The sequence below is a fragment of the Trifolium pratense genome, linkage group LG1 (genome assembly GCF_020283565.1).
Source record: "Trifolium pratense cultivar HEN17-A07 linkage group LG1, ARS_RC_1.1, whole genome shotgun sequence".
Classification (NCBI taxonomy): Eukaryota; Viridiplantae; Streptophyta; class Magnoliopsida; order Fabales; family Fabaceae; genus Trifolium; species Trifolium pratense.
In genome coordinates, this window is record NC_060059.1 from 43,488,524 (window position 1) to 43,501,874 (window position 13,351).

At 36.5% G+C, this 13,351-nt stretch overlaps 1 non-coding gene across 1 annotated transcript; it reads left to right on the plus strand.

Moving 5' to 3' along the window:
• The first annotated feature begins 638 nt into the window (after positions 1-638).
• Positions 639-745, plus strand: LOC123903369. The gene has a single exon (XR_006807946.1). It is a non-coding gene; the product is annotated as a small nucleolar RNA R71 (small nucleolar RNA).
• The last annotated feature ends 12,606 nt before the right edge of the window (positions 746-13,351 follow it).

The following is a 13,351-nucleotide window of genomic DNA, read 5'->3' on the forward strand; positions in this document are numbered from 1 at the left end:
TATGGGTGGCTAGGGCATCAACCTTAGTTGCTAATTGTTTTACCAATTCATTAGTGTGAATGTTTTGGTTTAAGAATTTTTCCATCATAATATCGAAGTTAGACTTCCTTGGTGGATAAGGTGCGGCTGGTTGTGCTCCTTGCTTTTGGTAACCTGGAGGTGCTTGAGTAGGATTGAGTGTATTATTGTTCCTATAAGATAAGTTAGGATGGTTCTTATAGCCAGGATTATAGTTATTGGACAGAGCGGCATAGTGCACTTGGTCGAGTCCGGCTAATATAGAACAATCTGATGGTACGTGACCAGGGATTCCACACACTTCGCAATTTGGTTGGATTGCAGCTACGGTGGATGTGGTTGGCAGGGTTAAACTCTCCAACTTTTGAGTAAGGGCTTCCACTTTGGCGTTGACATGGTCTATGCCACTTACTTCGTATATACCGCCTTTTGTTTGGGATTTTTCTATAGCAGCGCGTTCGCTTCCCCATTGATAATGGTTTTGGGCCATGTTTTCTATAAGCTGGGTGACTTCTTGGTATGGTTTATCCATCAGTGCTCCACCGGCGGCTGCATCTATGGTTAGTCTTGTGTTATAAAGCAGCCCATTATAGAAGGTATGGATTATGAGCCATTGTTCTAGACCGTGGTGTGGACAGAGTCTCATCATATCCTTGTATCTTTCCCATGCTTCGAAAAGTGATTCTCCTTCTTTTTGCCTAAATCCGTTGATTTGGGCTCTTAGCATAGCTGTCTTACTTGGCGGGAAATATCTGGCCAAGAATTGTTTCTTCAATTCGTTCCATGTAGTGATGGAGTTCGAAGGTAGAGCTTGGAGCCAAGCTCTAGCTCTGTCTCTTAAAGAGAACGGGAAAAGACGGAGTCGTACTGCTTCGGGTTCGACACCATTGGCTTTGATCGTGTCTGCGTACTGCACAAACACTGATAAATGGAGGTTAGGATCCTCCGTAGGGGAACCAGAGAACTGGTTTTGTTGCACGATTTGCAACAAAGCGGGTTTCAACTCGAAGTTTCTTGCTTCGATGTTAGGGGGCGCGATGCTCGAATGCGGTTCTTCTTCGGAAGGAACGGCGTAGTCCCTAAGAGGACGTGCGTTGTTAGCCATGGGTAAGAGGTTTTGAAGTTCGCGGATTCGACGTTTAAAATGAATAAAACGTTCTATTTCGGGTATAGGTTGTTGTAATGGTTCCTCGGAGTTACGAGTATTGGGCATACAACCTAAGAAAAAGGGTTGCCGTAATCGTCACAAATTAAAAACTAATTAGCGAAAATTGACTAAATTAGTCCCCGGCAACGGCGCCAAAAACTTGATGGTATAACTCTGCAAGTGCACAGGTATATCGTGTAGTTATAAAAGATTATCGATCCCACAGGGACAATTTGTTAATATTTCGCTTATGTTTTTAATATATCGTAAGGTTAAGGCTAGATGTTAATTAAAGAAGGCGTTTTAGATAATTAAATTAACTGTGTTGAATAAAATATTATTAAACTAACCGGAATGTAAATTAAGTTGCTTCAATGGATTCGGTAATTAAACTGTGTTTTGAAATAATGTTACCTTTTTAATAAACTGAAATTGATTAAAAGATACGCGTCTCACACTCTCGCGCTATTGAGTAATATCGTATAGTTATAAAATAAATGTTTCACTTTCGCTCTCGCACTTACTTATAAAAAATACTTTTTGAAAATCAATTCAATTTAATTAAAAAGATCTAGTTTTCTCAAAACGATATTAGTTTAAAAATATAGTCTCACGCCGTCGCGCTATTGAACTAATACTATATTATATAAATGAATGCTTTACTCTCGCTCTCACATTTATTTATAAAATACTTTTTGAAAACTAATATAGTTTAATTAATTTTAAAGAGCTGTCGCGATGTTTAAAATCAATATTCAGTTTTTACTATCCGGTACAAATCTCACACTGTCGCGCTATTAATCTATACCTTAGTTAATTTTCACTCTCGTGCAAAATCTTTAATTTAACTATTAAAAACTGAACAGAAAACTAGATTAAAAACGTAAGTCACTGATTAATTAGCAAATCCAGATTAGCTTCCTAATTCACATTCCAGTTAAATAGATTTAGCTGCGCATGATTTTATTTGACAAGATACTGATTAAATAATTCTTAGTTAAACGAAACATTTAAACAGAGTAACCGTAAATCAAACAGAGCATACGAATATCAAACTGGAATATAATAATATTGAAACTGAATAAAATAAAAGTACTGTTATTGAAACTTACAAATACAGGTACACCGGAACAAAGGAAATCAAAGACACTGATTGAAACTGGAACTGGAAGTGTAAGCAGCAACACCACACCTTTTTGCTCCGTAAACTAAAACACTTAATAACTAAAATTTTAAACTGAATTTTTTTCTTTTAAGTCTGCGTAGAATAATGTGTGAAAAACACTGACTGGTGTTCTCTATTTATAGTCTTTATGAGATACAAATTTCTCCTTCGAATCCGTTGTTCCGTTATAAGAAACGTGCATATCTTAGTTGCTTCCACCGAAATCTGAGGAACGCCGAAATCTGAGGAGCAGTTGAGTTGAGGATAAAGCCGTGTGAAACGTGCCCGTGAAAGTAGGAAGGAAACACTACGTGGCGGGTACTACAAAGCACATGGCGGGCGCCATGTGTGCAAAGCCTGTGGCGGGTGCCACAAGGCACATGGCCGGCGCCATGTGTGCAAAGCCTGTGGCGGGTGCCACAAGGCACATGGCCGACGCCATGTCTTATGTGTGTGGCGAGTGCCACAAGCATGGCCAACGCCATGTGTTGTTGTGTGGACCACATGTGCCTGGCACATGCCAAGTGCTTGTGGGCTAGCTTTGTTCGTCCAATTTCTTTTTGGGCCTCTCTTCCATCTGATCCAATGTCTTTTTGATCCACTTTGACATTAATTTTGTGACTTTTTTTTTATTTCGAGAAGTTCCGGAAATACCTGTAATACACAATAAAAATGATAATAATACTACTAAAATGCAAAGAAAATAATAAAATATTAAACTAATATTATAAAATAAATACTATATTTTTCAGTGTTATCAGTTCTTGATTCTCATCATTACTTTGTTCATTCCTTACTTCTTCTTCATCATTAAAGGTGTTGGTATATGATATATCTTCATATTCATCAAACTTGACATGCATGCTTTCTTCTAGAGCTTGTGTTTTCAAATTGTATATTCTATAAGCTTTTGAGGTTAGAGAGTAACCTAAGAATATTCCCTTATCTGATTTGGAATCAAACTTACCTAAGTTGTCTCTGATATTCAAAATGTAACAATAACATCCAAAAATATGAAAGTAGGAAATATTTGGCTTAATTCCTTTCCAAAGTTCATAGGGTGTCTTATTCAAAATTTTTCTTATGGTAACCCTGTTCAAGATGTAGCAAGAAGTATTGATGGCTTCAGCCCAAAAATATTTTTCAACATTTGACTCATTAATCATAGTTCTTGCCATCTCTTGTAAAGTTCTATTTTTCCTTTCAACAACTCCATTTTGTTGAGGAGTTCTTGGACAAGAAAAATTATGAGATATACCATTATTGTTTAGGAATGATTCAAAGTGAGAGTTTTCAAATTCTCCTCCATGATCACTTCTTATAGAGACAATATTGGTACCTTTCTCATTTTGAACTTGTAAACAGAATGTTTTAAAAGCTTCAAAAGATTCATCTTTATGTTTTAAAAATAACACCCAAGTGAACCTTGAAAAATCATCAACTATGACAAAACCATAATTTTTGCCACCAAGACTAGTAGTTTTGACAGGTCCAAATAAATCTATGTGAAGTAGTTCAAGAGGTCTTTTCGTTGAAACAAAATCTTTTGGTTTAAAACTACTTTTAACTTGTTTGCCCTTTGCACAAGATTCACACACTTTATCCAGGTCAAAACTAATATCAGGTAAGCCTCTAACTAGATCAAGTTTAGAGAGTTTTGACATAGTCTTCATACTTATATGTCCAGCCCTTTTATGCCAAATCCATTTGTCTTTTTCAAGAGAAACAAAGCAGGATTCAGTAGGCAGTTCATCTAAGTATATGACATATACATTCTTTATTCTTGATCCATAGAAAAGAGTTTTGTCAGATTGTTTTATTTCACAAGTATGAGATCTAAAAATAACTTCAAGACCATTGTCACATAATTGACTAATGCTAATTAAGTTATGTTTAAGTCCTTCTACATAGTGAACATTTTCAATTTTTGCAGAATTATTCTTACCAATAGTACATTTACCTTTTATACTTGCTTTTTCATTGTTTCCAAAGGTAACTGTTCCTCCTTCCTTCTTGTCAAATGAAAGAAAGCTTTGTCTATCTCCTGTCATATGTCTTGAGCAACCACTGTCCAAGTACCAAGGCTTTTTCTTCATTGCTAGATGACATTCCTGTATTTGAATTTAATAAATTCTTAGGTACCCATAATTTTTTGGGTCCTTGAAGGTTAGTACTCTTATAAGGCATCTTCTTATATTGATAAGATGATCTCTTATAAGGAGGTTTTGAATAAAAATTTCTTTTTAGATTGTTCTGAGAATGTTCTGATCTATAAAGAGATTTCTTTTTAAAACAAAATGGTTCAAGATGTCCATCCTTGTGACAGAATGAGCATTTATATTTTTGAAATCCTTTTTCTTTATGAGGAACAAAAACATTTTCAATTAGTTTCTTATTTTGAAAAGGTTTGTATCCCAATCCAGTTCTATTATATGAATTACCTTGTGATCCCAATATATTTTCAAAAGTTTCTGTGGTGCTGACAAACTTTGTTAAATCTTTTTCAAGTTTAGACACTTTTTGTTTTAAAGTGATATTCTCTTTTTGAATCATAGAACATTCTTTCATTTTATTATTGTCTCTAAGTTCTTTAATTTTTGATTATCTGTTTCATTATATCATTATCAGATTTATATTCATCTCTTTCTTTAGTTAACTTAGTGACTTCATCTCTAAGTTGACCATTTTTAGAATTTAGAATTTGAGAGTCATATAAAAGATTATCAAAGAGATGTTCAGTTTTTTGACAAGATGAACAAGGATCTAGAGTTACCTCTTCAATGTTTGCATTTGTCATGAGACATACATTAGCTTCTTGTTCTTCTTCTGCTTCTTGTACTTCATCTAACTCATCCCAGGTTGCCATCATGGATTTGTAAGGAGAGTTCTTTTGTTTAGGACATTCATTCTTGTAGTGTCCAAATTGGTTGCATCCATAGCATTGTATTTTGCTGATATCTACTTCTGGTTTAGATCCATTTCTTCTTGGTGGAAAGTTCTTCTTAATCTGATTTCTTCTCATCATTAGCTTTTGTATCCTTCTGGATAAAAATGCTAACTCTTCTTCATCATCTTCTTGAAGAAACTTGTTGTCTTCCTCCACTGCTTCTTTGTTCTTAGAACGTTCTTTAGTCTGTGAATCTAATGCAATCATCTTGTTTTTCATAGGTTTGTCTTCCTGGAGAATGGACTCATGAGCTTTTAAAGATCCAATGAGATCTTCTAATTTAACCTCAGTGAGATCTTTTGACTCTGTGATTGCTGTTACTATGTGTCTCCAACTCTTTGGTAAACATCTAAGCACTTTTCTTACTCTTTCATGTATAGAGAATTTCTTCCCTAATGAGTTAAGTTCATTTATGATAATTGTGAATCTTCCATACATCTGATCAATTGATTCATCTTCCTTCATTTCAAATAGCTCAAATTTTCTAACACCAATGTCAATTCTTGTTTCTTTGACACGACTTGTTCCTTCATGGTGAGTTTGGAGTGTTGTCCACATTTCTTTGGCCGTTTTGCATTCCATGATCCTGTCATATTCTTCCCTACACAAAGCACTTTTAATAAATAATTGAGCTTTAGTATTTAGAAGTACCCTATCTGCTTCTTGAGTTGTCATTTCATCTTTTGTCTTTGGAGTAGTAGAGTCTTTTACTAATGGAGTATAGTCACCAACTTCAATCATTGTCCACATGTGCGTATCTTGTGATCTAAGAAATAGTTCCATCTTGTCTTTCCAATAGTAGTAGTCATCTCCTTCAAATAGTGGTGGCCTATGAGAAGATCCTCCTTCTGATATAAACTTTGCGCTTTTATTCATTACTTCCTTCCTGAATCTTTTCCTCTAGCACTTGTTAGATGCTCAACCTTAGAGGCAGAGCTCTGATGCCAATTGAAGTAGCAAAGTTTTTCACAAGAAAGGGGGGTTTGAATTGTGAACCTTTAAAAATTGTCCTTTTAAAAATTAGATATCAAAACATATGTTAGAATGATCTCAGAATAAATAATATAAGTTAGGAGAATGATCTTAGAACGATCTCTGAGCTGCAAGCAAAAACAATAAGTGATTTGTGTGTGTTAGTGTTTGCACAAAATTAATATGAGTTTAAGGGAGAGAAGAGACACAATAATTTTATCCTGGTTCACCCCTTAATAGTATGGGCTACTCCAGTCCCCACGCTCCTGTGAGATTGTCCACTAAGAGATTCTACCGATCTCAAGATACACTTCTTCTTTGATCTAATCCAAGATCACAATCTTCCAAGCTTCACTTGCTTGATCTACCTAAGTCTTTCCTAGACTTTATGAGGTGTCACTCAATCAATAGTTACGTATTGACTTGAGCCAATCTTTACAATATTGATAATGGTTTGGATCTTAAAGCTTTCTCACTCAAACTAAGTTGAAAAGCTAGTTACAATAAAATCTCTCTTTGTTCACTCAAAATGGATACTGATCCTAGTATGATAATTACAAAATATGGAGTGAAAGAGATCTTTAAAGAAGAGCTTAAAACTTGTGTCACAAAGACAAGTAGATTGATTGTTGTAAATTGAACTCTTGCTCTTCAATGTTGCCAAAGCCTTCCTTTTATAGTTGAACCTTGAGTCTTCAGTTCCTTGGTCCCAAAGGAAGTTCTCCAACGGCTAGTTGATTCAAAATAGACAGCTCATGCTGAATTGTTGAGTGGATAAGCTCAAACTGATCTTTCTCAGAACGTTCTCCCTGTTGTTCTTCATATTTTCACTTAAAAGGGCCAAAATGACAGCTTGCAATGGGCTGTAGATAGTTGTTCATTGCTTCCTCACCAAGTATATCCGTTATAGATCATTTAGGCACGTTTTGGCCAGCTGTAGATGAGCTTGCAACTCCAAAAGCAAAGGACAGTCATTCTCAGCATCATTCTGAGATCGTTCTCCAATCTGGGCGATTTTTGCACTTGATCTTCAAATGGAGAATGATGCAGACCTGTGGCCAGCTGTAGTGTGAAGGGAATGCAGCTGTGATGTCCTTGCATAACTATTCACTTGTCCTTTCCATGTACTTCCTTTTCTTGATTAACAATTAATCTCTTGGAGAATGTTCATTAAATAATGACATTGAAGGTACATGACAACTATGAGTTGAATGTGTGTTGTCTCATCCTTATTGGTCTATGTAATTCTTGTCCAAATATTCTTGATACACCTGATTAGATGATGCCTTGAGAAATTATCATGTTGCACATGCTTGATCATTAACTTTGTCCAAAGAGGAAAGTCACTTTCTTTCCAACTTATTCCTTGCCTTAAATGTTCATGAACTGTTGTGATCTTGTGAGTTAAAACCAAGATAAAGTGCTTCTTTGTCTTGTATATGGTTGACTTAATGAAATAAGTACTTTTGCATTTATTCTTGTTCATGAGAAGAATGTTGCAATTAAACCAGAGATCATTCTCAGACTGATCCTGAAGCTTCTCTTTTTGCCAAAACATAATGAATATCATTGAGATTAGAAGCTTAATTGTTCCTGACTAATTAAAACACTCAAGAGCACTTGTTAGATAACAATGAGATCAGAATTACATTTAAAATATAATTAAGATGTTTGTTATCTTTAAAACATCAAATTGGGATTTTGCATTTTGCCTCAACAATTTCATCAGAGGATGCTGAGGAGAAATCTGAGATTTATTCTGAGTATTATCCATCTGACTAGGATTAGGTCGTCTTTTTCTTTGTACCAATGTACTCAACATTGTTAGATCATTAATAAAAATTTTCTTTAAATTCATCTTGTGTTTTTATGTTCTTGTTTATCAAAGAAAATAAAAGTAAACATCACACAACAACAAAAAATATCAAACCAATAACTAAGTGAAAATATAAAATAAGATTGTTCAGACGATAAATAACATTAAAGACATAAAGTGCAAAGAATCCTAAGGTTTTTTGAGAAAGGCTAAGAGCTGGTCAAATTTGTCATTCAGAGACCCCACGTTGGAAACTAGACCATCCACTTTAGATTCCAAATTGAGTTGAGCTGTCCTTTACCTTTCCAAACCTTCTTGTTGTTCCCTCAGAGCTTCTTGAAGAATCTGCAGCTGATCTACAACCAAAGGTGTCTGATCTTCAACCAAAGGTGCCTGATCTTCAACCAAAGGTGCCTTGCCTTTATCAGAGGAGGGTTCACCTTCCTCTGGATAATCAATCATCAGAATATCAGCATCTGGAGCATCCTCTTGGTTCATCTCAGGGATTTCTTCAGCAAGTCTTGCAGCAGCTTCAGCCAGACGTTCATTCTCAATCCTTTGATCCTCAAGACTCTTGAAAAGCTTGGAATCCACCCAGCATTCCTTAAAAGCAGACATATGCCTTGCAGTAGCAGCAATAGCAGCCAGCTTAGCACGCTCATGCTCTTCATGGTTAAACCCAGTCAGTCTTTTCAAACTAGCTCTTGCTAAGCTGTCCTTCAGCAGATGTACCACTTCCAAATCCCGTTGTCCAATAACAGTCTTGATCTCATCACCCATAGCATCCAGAGCATTGCAGATTTTAGCCTTGATTAGTGACACCTCCATATCCACATCAGAGGGACACACCAAGAACCTGTCCTGAATGTATGATAACCTAAGTAAATCATCATAAAGCTGATTGGAGAGGTTACCAAAAGGGTCAGAGGATGAGGGTAAAATATTGGGAATGGTAGAGTGTTTTGTGGATTCATTAGCAGGGTTGTCAATGATGACAACTTCTGCTTCTGAAGGTTCAGGGGCACAAGTATGAATGCGTACAGGAGAAGCATGCTCAACACTTGGATTAGGGTTGGGTTCAGGAGTTGATTCAGAAGATGAGATGTCAGATGTTGATTCAGGATAAATGTGTTCAGAGGTTGGTTCAAGAGATTTATGTGGAGAAGGTTGTTTGGTGGGAGAGGTTTGTTCAGCAGTTGGAATATCTGGTTGAGGTTCAGATGGTGGAATGTCAGGTGATTCTTTTTGTGGTTGAGGTTGAGGTAGAGGTGATTTTGGTTTAGGAGGTGATGAAGATTTGTGGGTTTCATGAGTAAGAGGCTGATTATTGAGGGGGTCAGGGCTGAGGTGTTTTTCTAGTTCAGAAAGGGGGTTATCAGAAGGTGAAATGTTGGGAAGAATAGTTCTAAGAGGTTTGGTAAACCCTATTCCAATTTCAGCTTCGTTAAAGATGTACTTAGGAGACTTACCTTTGGGATCAGGAACTTGTTTCTGATGCATCCTAGTACTCAGAGTTTCTTCATCAGACTCAGTTTCTGAATCAGACTGAGTTTCAGAGGAGTCACTTTCTTCACTTTCCTCTTCATCAATAACAATAGGCTTCTTTGATGAAGTTGCAGCAGCTTTTCCAGAAATAGCTTCATGTTTCCTTTTTGTTCTTTGCTCAGCAATAGTTTCTTCTACTTTAACCTTCTTCTGAGCAAGAAGATCTGGTTTTTCTTGTTCAGCTTTCCTCTTAGGTTTCCTCTTAGGATTGTACATGTTTACAGGAGCTGGAGGGACCATACTCCTATCAACAGTATACCCTTCTTTTCTAAGTACTTCCAGATAATCTTGGATGATGTGCTCAACATCCATTTCAGAGATTACTGGATAACCATCTACATACAGTCGATCTTCAAGACTAGCTGTAAATTCTTGTGGAGGTTGAACCAACTTTGATGAGATGATGCGCATCTTGGTTAGAAAACTTGCATTCAGAATCTCAGGAGTGAACTTCTTTTCCACAAGTTCTAGATGGAACTTCTTCAGATTCTGAACAACATGACCTTGATAAAGAAGGTCTGAGAGTAATCTTGGATAAGCGATGGCTGTTTTCCTCTGAGATTTGCTTGAGAAGATTGCTTCACAGATCCTCTCAAAGAAGTATTCTCCCAGATTCACTTTCGTTCCTTTCAGAAGGAAGTAGATCAGATGACGATGAGTCCAGGAGATTGTATCAGTACCACCAACTCGTGGACTGATAGCAGCTAGTATGATCTTGAATAGCACTCTGCAGACATCAGTCAAACCCTTGACTTTACCCTTCAGTTTCAGATCTGTACATATCAGAGTCAGAAGATCATCTCTGTACCTTGTGTCCTTCTCAAAAACATCTAACTCTATCCCAGAGTTATCCAAGCCAAGCAAAGCGTTGAAGTGAATAGGAGAGAAAGCCAGATTCATACCACAGATATTTGACCTAATCTGTTTTCCAGTAAACTCCAGTAAACCCATTTCTTTCCTAGATTTACCTTTTAAACTAGGATCTCTTTCAATAGCAGCTAGTTCTTCCTGCTTAGCTTCAGCCTTATCAAAAACCTTAGCTTTCATCCAGAATTTCTTCAAGAGATCTGGGTAAATAGGACCATTAAGCATGTTGAAGTACTTATCCCAACCTTGAGTGGAGAAGTACTGTTTCACATCGAACCCATTTGCCTTCAAACTATCAAAGTCTATCATCTTCTTAGAGAGAAAGATGAGTTCAGATTCTGGAAACTCCATTTCGTTCCCAACGATTTGAAGATTTCTAAACATGAACGGAGGAATCTTTGTTGTTGAAGAAGACGAAGAACCAGCCATGATGGAGTTTAGGTGAGGGTAGGAACTAATGAGAGAGAAAGAAAATTTTGTTGAAGGTTTAGAGAGAAAAGAAAGTGTAGGTTGTGAGAGTGAGAAGTGTGCAAGTGTATTGTGTAAGTTTTATTTAAATGCACACAGTTAACACAAAAAATGGCAAATTTGGGAAGTTACGCTAATTGACAGAAAGTTGAATACTAAAAATCATCATTAACCACCCACTACCTGACACACGTAGACCACGTGCAGAAATTTACTCGGTAACTGCTATTTTAATGGACACCTGTTCAGCAGCGAATACTAAACGTTTCCCACTTAAATAGTTCAGAGCCTCTGAGATATTTAAAATTCTCTATCAGAGTTAAGTACTTCAGAGCTTGTGTTTCAGATGTTCTGAATCATAAGTTCTGATATACATAACCTCTTACACTTTAATTGCCAGAAAAAAAAAAAATTCATTCAGAGATTGAAAACATGTTCAGATGTTTCTTTATAAAATCAAATCTTTCAACAGGTAAGGCTTTAGTAAATATGTCAGCCCATTGATTTTCAGTATCAACAAACTTAATATCTATAATGCCTCTCTGAACATAATCTCTGATAAAATGGTGTTTGATTTCAATATGTTTGGCTCTAGAGTGTAGGATAGGATTTTTTGATAAATGAATGGCTGCAGTATTATCACAATATAAAGGAATATTGTGACTGCTTACCTGATAATCTTCTAACTGATATTTTAGCCAGAGTAGTTGTGTGCAACACTTAGCTGCTGAAATGTATTCTGCTTCTGCTGTAGACAAAGCTATAGTAGTTTGTCTCTTACTAGCCCAGGAGATAAGGTTTTCACCAACAAATTGACAATTGCCACTTGTGGATTTTCTTTCAAGTTTATCTCCAGCATAGTCAGCATCACAGAATCCATTTAGCACATAATCATTGGATTTCTTATAGAGAAGTCCAAGATTAGTTGTTCCTTTCAGATACCTAAAGATTCTCTTTACAGCAGTAAGATGAGATTCTCTAGGATCTGACTGGAATCTTGCACATAAGCAAACACTGAATAAAATATCTGGCCTAGAGGCTGTCAGATAGAGTAAGGAACCAATCATACCTCTGTAGACCTTTTGATCTACTTTTCCTTCATCTTCTGACTTGCTCATGTTAGTAGTTGAATGCATGGGAGTGTTCATTATCTTGCAGTCATCTAGGTTGAACTTCTTCAGAAATTCCTTGGTATATTTTGATTGATGAACATAAGTTCCTTCCTTCTTCTGATTAATTTGAATTCCCAGAAAGAACTTCAATTCTCCCATCATGCTCATTTCAAATTCATCCTGCATTATCTTAGAAAAATTCTTGCACAAGGAAGCATTAGTTGAACCAAATATAATATCATCAACATAGATTTGAATGATTAAAATGTCTTCTTTGGTTGTTTTTCTAAAGAGTGTGCAGTCAACCTTCCCTTTCTCAAAACCCTTTTCAAGAAGGAAATTACTGAGTCTATCATACCAAGCTCTTGGAGCTTGTTTCAGACCATACAGTGATTTCTTCAATTTGAAAACATGTTCTGGGTTTGAGATATCTTCAAAACCAGGAGGTTGCTTAACATACACTTCTTCAGAAATAAAACCATTTAAGAAGGCACTCTTAACATCCATCTGATATAAGGTTATTCCATGATTAACAACATAAGATAGAAGTAACCTGATAGCTTCAAGTCTAGCAACTGGTGCAAAGGTTTCTGTATAGTCAATCCCCTCTTGCTGACTATAACCTTGTGCAACCAATCTAGCCTTGTTTCTTACCACTTCACCTTGTTCATTCAGCTTGTTTCTGAATACCCATTTTGTTCCAATAATGTTCTTGTGTGAAGGTTTGGGCACTAGAGTCCATACATCATTCCTTTGAAATTGATTCAGCTCTTCTTGCATTGCTACAATCCAAGCATCATCTTTCAGAGCTTCATCAATCTTTGAAGGTTCCATCATTGAGATAAGACCAACTAAAGATTCCTCATTTCTCAGTTGAGATCTTGTCTTCCTTGGACTATCCTTGTTGCCTAAGATCAGTTCCTCTGGATGTGATGATTTGTATTTGAAAGTGTTTCTTGGGGGCTCATCATCTTCAGACTCATCAACAGCAGGTCCAGCAGTTGCTTCTGAAATTCCTGGCACACAGTGGACAGGTGTTGCTCAAGGTGTAGCAACACTTGTCTGTTGTAGACAGATGTTGTTACTGATGCGCCAACACTTGTCTATAAACAGAGCAAATAACATAAAACAATACAAACAGTAAAGTAAATAACACACAAGAGTTGTTAACCCAGTTCAGCCTAAAGCCTACTCTGGGGGATACCAATCCAGGAATGAAGTCCACTATCAGCAGTATTACTTCGAAGTTAAACTCACCCGTTTACAACTTCTCACTTAATCACTACCCAATGAC